Genomic DNA, 6,397 nt, shown 5'->3' with positions numbered 1-6,397 from the left:
TACCATTTTTACTTGTGGGTCACAGTTTAGTGAAATGGAGTTTAAAACCTTCTAGAGGTAGTCTGAGGAATTTAATTTTTTTTGGGTTCCAAAAAATATCACTTTTCTAGACCCCCTAGTTCTAGTGTACACTTAGATACCTTTCCAATGGCATAAAAATGACCTCAAAAGAAGTTCATATGCAAAATTCATGTCACCCAAAAGTTGACCTTCTTGTTTTATCCATAATCATTCGAGAGTATGCCACGTTAGCCCTATTACTCATGGAAAATGGGCTAGCTACGTGACCATGAAGAATAATATAAGAGTCTATTCTTAACTCATATTGAGGGTTGAATTTGTCAAATTTAACCCCTAGTTGGCTATTGGGCTATGTTATAATCGGGCCACTAGGAGAAAAAGGGGTTGATTCTATTCTAGTGAAATTTCTTCCATAATTGACTGGAGTGGATAAGAGTGGGTAGAGAGGGTATAACAAATATGGTTTGTATTATGTAGCATCCCACAAACCATAGGTTTCAGTCCTTTATATTTGCACCATTTCCATTCAAAGAAAGAGAGAGTAGTTTAGCCTCACCTTCTCGCTGGGTTTTCTACCGAAAAGGGTTTATTAGGTCATATCTTGGGTTATTGTGGCTTTGTACGTGATTTCTATATTTTTTCTTAATTTTCACATTTTATATATTGCATGCATAAATACAAAAAATAATTTAATAAATCCAAAAAGTCTAAGGAACATTCATCCTCATAGTATATATTTTCAGACTTCTGTATATCTTTATCAATTCTGTTGTGACGAACTATATAGTGGAATATCTATGGAAGTTTATAGATTAAAAAGGGGAAATAGCTCAAATTGGTTAGTGTTTTGCAACTTGTATAACAATAACTTCCATTATTGTATATATTTATTAAAATAAAGGTGATGAGGCTCATCAATGGGTAAATTATATGGACCTTAATGCACCTCCAGCTTACTAAAATCAACTTTTCTCATAATTCTTTACATGTTTTAATTATATTTTGCTTAATGAGGAGAGTAAGGATGAGATGTCATGTCTAGTGGTCTAATGTGCATTGGTTACAGGTTTTGGAGCAAATTTTGGCTAATTAAAGTGCAAGAACTCGAATGAGACAAGCAAGAGGGATTCTAGGAGATAGGATCTCCCTCCTTAACTCCTCACTCACTTGAAGATTCCTCAATCAAATCTCATCAGCTCGGAGTTGCAAGAAGCCGAGTCATGAGGATCATTGGCAGCCAAGCCAGTGACAGTTGAAGACCAGTTGATCTCGAGATTGGGAGCCAAGCCTCCCTAAATTTAAGGAAGTTGTTGGTAACTTTAGTTGTATAAATAAAGAGGCCTAGAGCCTCATTAGGATTCAGATTTTTTGTTCAAGATAGCTAAGCAGCATTTTCGAGTTGAAGCATTGTAACTGAGCACTCTTGTGTATTTTTAATATTTTAATGAAAATGAGAAGCATTCCCTTGATCCAACACTGATTTGAATTAGAGGGTTGAAGCTCTTGGGTTAGGGCCCAACCCTAGCAGCATAGGTTCCTCTTTTTGTAGATGTATGCTTAGATTATACTCATAGTTAGTTGTTGAACTGATTTTGGTGTTGTTAATTTGCAAGTATTGGTAGGGTTAATTAGTTTGCTTCCATTTGTGAATAGTTCTAACAGTAGCATTGTAGTGACAAGAAGATATTCCAGAAAGGTTTTCAGCAAGTGGTTTCCACCTCATTTCTCCCTTTCAGGGATCATGATTTGAGGAACACTTCCCATACAGCCCAAAAAACAGAATTCTTGCTTTTCTGCATAATCTAGGGTTTCTTGATAATTAGGTCATTATATTTTAGTTTCGTAGGATAAGTTGCAATTGGCATTTCTGATCTCTTAGGTTTTGTATTGATTTCACAGTGCTTTTGTATTGATTTCAATCACTTAGCAAATAAATGGTAACAACTATGTTTTCTTCTATTGAATAAACCCTTCTTGTTTATAGATGAATTTATTTATAAATGAAAACAATGATGTGTGTTGTTGCAAGAGATTCTACATTGCAGGGAGACCTCATCTCATTAGCCTCATCCAAGCCATATCCACCCATGATTGCCAAAAGTCACTAAGGTCTCAATTCGAATTCTTGTTTTATAAGGAAAAATTGCCATTTCCATTGAGCAAATCCAACCATCTTAAAGCCTTTGCTTGAATTTTGAGTAGTGTCTGCCACTCCCATGCCTTATTCCCTCCTTATTCACCTTTACCAAGCTCCATCCCACCTTCTATACCACTCGCTAAGCTTTCTTCTTGTTCCTATAGTAAAACAGGGAACCCTATAGGAGAACTAGTACATCTTGTAGACATCCTGTAGGAAATCCTGTAGCAGCCTGTTTTGAGCCCGAATTGAGAAAAATCATCACTAAAGCCAGGATTAGGCCCCTACTTGACCTCCAAGCCATCAAAACCATTGTACCCCTCTTCCTCCACACCTGTCTCCCCTACCAAAGAATAAGGAAAGATTAGCATTTACATTTATAAAGCAGAAATATTAAAAAAATGAGTTCTTTTATATTTACTCATGCACACAGTAGTTAGTACTCTCTAGATCAGATTTCATGCTTAGATTAGTTAAAACCTCGTATTTGTTAAAGTAGGGTTAAAGTAGGGTTCTTTTGCAAGAAGGGTGTGCTAACAAGTAGATAGACGATTTCATGTTACTTTGCAAGCATTTCTTTAGTCTTTCATTCTTGAAATTAGACAACATTTCGTTTCTCTCAATTAGGGTAAATTTCCCCTCTGCAGTTGGTAATCAGACTTATTCTAGTCAATAAAAGGATGGTTTGAGAAACCCTAGTCATCTATCACCCCAGCTAAGCAGTGACAAGAGTAGACCAATTACATCTATTTGTGTATACAGCATTGTCACCTCCAAGTTTGTATGAACCCTGGGTTGATGAAGTAAAGTCGGCAGCCCCAGGAGTTGCAGCATCCTTGCTGCAATACTGGTGCTCATCACTTTTTGGCGTCGTTACCTAGGAGGTGTCTAAGTAGATCTAATTTTTTATTTCTTTCTTCGTTTTCTTATCTCTCATTCTGCAATTAGTTCCATTCAGAAAATAGGTGCAATTTAGTTATGTTTTCTTTCAATTCTGCAAGTAGTTTAAAACTTACAAAACACAAAAAAAAACACTCCTTTCATGCCTTGTAGGAATAGAGATAACTTAGGAAAATTTCTGCCAAATACCCCCACCACTTAAAACAACCAACCTTCCCTCCTCTTCGGTGGTTGTGAGCTAGATGACCCCTTAGGTGAACAACCATAAAAATTTTAAGAGCCTGTAAGGGAAGAAGAAGAAATCATTCCACCAACTGACATAATGGCTGAAAATAGAAATGAAAGGGGAGATAGAGAAAGAGTTGAGGGTGCTTTTCCCATCAGAGAAACTAATGGGGATGCTAATATGAAAAACATAAGCCCCTCTGCTCTTCCTCACTTCCATGGCCTGACCTTAGAAGATCCAGATACTTTTTTGTTTGAGTTTGTTATCATATGTAGAACTTATGATTACACCTCTGATGATCAAAAGTTGAAATTATTCCCATCCACTCTCAAGGATGTAGCCCTGCACTGGTTCATGGGTTTACCTAGGGATAATATCACCACTTGGGCTCAGATGCAACAAGCCTTCAACAACAAGTATAGGGACTACTGCAGGTCCAAAGATACCAAAGAGGAAATTTTTAGAATGACCTTGGGACATGATGAATATTTAGAGGATTATGAGGAAAGATTCCAACTCAGCTACAAAAGGGCTAGGTGCACCCTTGATCCTAAATCACTTAAGTTAGTCCTTCTCAGGGGGGTCAGGGAAGATCTCCTAGAAACCCTAAACTTGTTGTCAGGAGGGGACATCTACTAGTTACCCTATGATGATATCAAGACAGTTTTCAAGAATCATTCTAGGGTAGCTAGAAAGAAGGGTAGGGTTAGTCAAGCGATGGTGAGTTCATCCTCTTCCAATACATCCATAAAAAGTGAAATTGGGAACATGTTGGAAGAATTTAAGAGTGAAATGTTGCAAACCCTTTCTCTGCAAATGGACACTATGCAGATCAAAAGGAAGCAGGAGGAAGCAGAGAGAGAATTAGCCATCTTCTACCCTAGATGCACAAGGAGGCACCCCAGGAATGAATGTTCATTGAACCTTATATAAATCTACTCAGTTTGTGAGAAAAACCACTCCATAGACAAGTGCCCTTCTCTACCTGGATTAAAATTTGTGTATCAGGGAAACGAAGGGGTGACTGGACAACTCTGCTACATAAATCAAAGGAGGCCTCATGGACCTCAACCATACTAGCAGGGAATGCAAGGTTCATCCTATTCATATTACAAACCTAATCAAAACACATCCATTCCCCCTTGGTTCCCCCCTTCCCATCCTTCTTGGTCTACACCTTTTCCCTGGTCTTTTGCACCTCAATACCATTCCCAATCGGCCAACCAACCATTTCAGCCATATACTCCTCCACGACCTCAGTGGAGTGAACCACTATTATAGAAATTTTTGGGCCCTACAACCCCAAGCATGAAATGTCCATAAACCAAGGGCTCCTAAGTCCCTAAAAGTGTTGTTCTAACCCCTAAAGGAACAAGGTCAACAGATTACAGCTTCTCCCAGAAGTTCCCCATGAGAAACTGCTCAGAATTGGTCAAAACAAGATCATTGCAGCTGCTCCACTGGCTAAGTGCGTTGCATCTCACCCAAATACATTGTGAGGGTGCGTTGCATTTCAAAAGTCCCTTCTGTGGGGTGCGATGGGCGAGAAATGAAAAATGGCAGTGTCATTCCGCGAGGTGGAGAGGCAATGGAAGCTTCCAGAATCTTCTCCTGTGACACTTGCCTCACTGAATTCTACCAAGGATGAGTAAGAGGCCATCAGTCTCCAAGTGGAAGCAAGAACTATCAGAGAGAAGACACTAATCAAATCACAAGCTGACTCATCCCCCTTACAGATATCTATATATGGATCCCTCATCCCAGAGATCCAGAGGCTGGAATTTTGCATATTGTAAGGAATTGTTGTTGGTTTCTTGAGACAAACATCAGATTGTTGGGTGATCTAAGCTTTGTTTGAGGTGAAGAGGGGCTTCTTTGCTAGGAGGTTGATGTTGGGTCGGAACAACTGGTTGTAACTCCTCCTGGTTATTTTCTTGTTTATCAATAAAAGTTATTTGAGTTTTCCTCCATGCTTTTGGATCATTGATGCTTGTTACATTTGTATGGTCAATTTAGATCTGATCCTAGATTGTTTATGATTATAGATTCATGTCTTTGTATAGTGCTATGCTTCTGTGATCTTACAGGTACTTTGTGAAGCTGGGCGTGCAAGGGAGTAGGTAGCTAAGGACTATCAAAGAAGAGAGGGATCGAATCAAGAGATTAGCGCAAGACAGAGGTTGGTATTTCTGTTCCTCTCTATCTATAATTCATAAAGGAAAAACAAAAGTAGCTTTTCTCTGTTTGTTTCTAAGGCAACTATCACACCTTAGTGGGATAGAGCAGTTCTATATAGACACTTTTCCCTGTAACAAAATGGCGACTCCGCTGGGGAGCTAATTAGTTTGTTTGTTTATCATTCTTTGTTGTCTATTTCATAAACTTACAAGTAGCATTCGAACTGCATTTTCCATAACAAATGCAAAGTAGACAACTGCTACTTCAATCCATCTACCGGATCTGTTTATGATTTAAACAACTGATTCACAAACTATCCGATTGGCCTTGTGATAGCTCTTAGATCCTCCTTAGATCTACCCCTGATTGCTGCATTACTGATTGCTTTTTGCTCGGCCAAAACCCAAGAACTGAACTGCAAACTGGAACCCGAACAGAGTCTTGTTTCTGGCCCAGCGTAGGTACTGTTCAGAGATTCTGAATTTCAACGCACTTCCCGAGTGGACAACCTGCGCTGCATTTCAGATTCTCTGTTTTACAGGTGCGCTGATCAGACTAGCTCTGTGCAGTTGTGGCTTCTGTGATTCATTCTTTCCAGTTCTATTCCTGAATTTTGCTACCTGTGATCAGTATATGTCTGTTTGAAACCCCTTTTCCTTACTGTTATTCCACCTCCTTTGTACAATATAACTATAGATGTTTTTGTGTGTTTGTTGAGTCATTTACAGTTCTCCTTTGCAAAAGTAGCGTAATCTTACTATCGCCCTTTGATTTGAAACTGTCGCAAGTGTCGATTTCAATCGTAGGAAAAAGTTTAATTGTTGTTGATGGTCGATTATCCTGTTACTATTGCTTTTGGTCTGAATTTGTAATTTTCTAGTGTCGAGAACGAGTATTCATTTCAAAATCGTAAGGTGTGGTAATCGTCTCCATTT

This window comes from Pinus tabuliformis, chromosome X (genome assembly GCF_031772625.1).
Source record: "Pinus tabuliformis cultivar Carrire ecotype Pingquan chromosome X, CPIR1, whole genome shotgun sequence".
Lineage (NCBI taxonomy): Eukaryota > Viridiplantae > Streptophyta > Pinopsida > Pinales > Pinaceae > Pinus > Pinus tabuliformis.
This window is presented reverse-complemented; position numbering follows the sequence as displayed.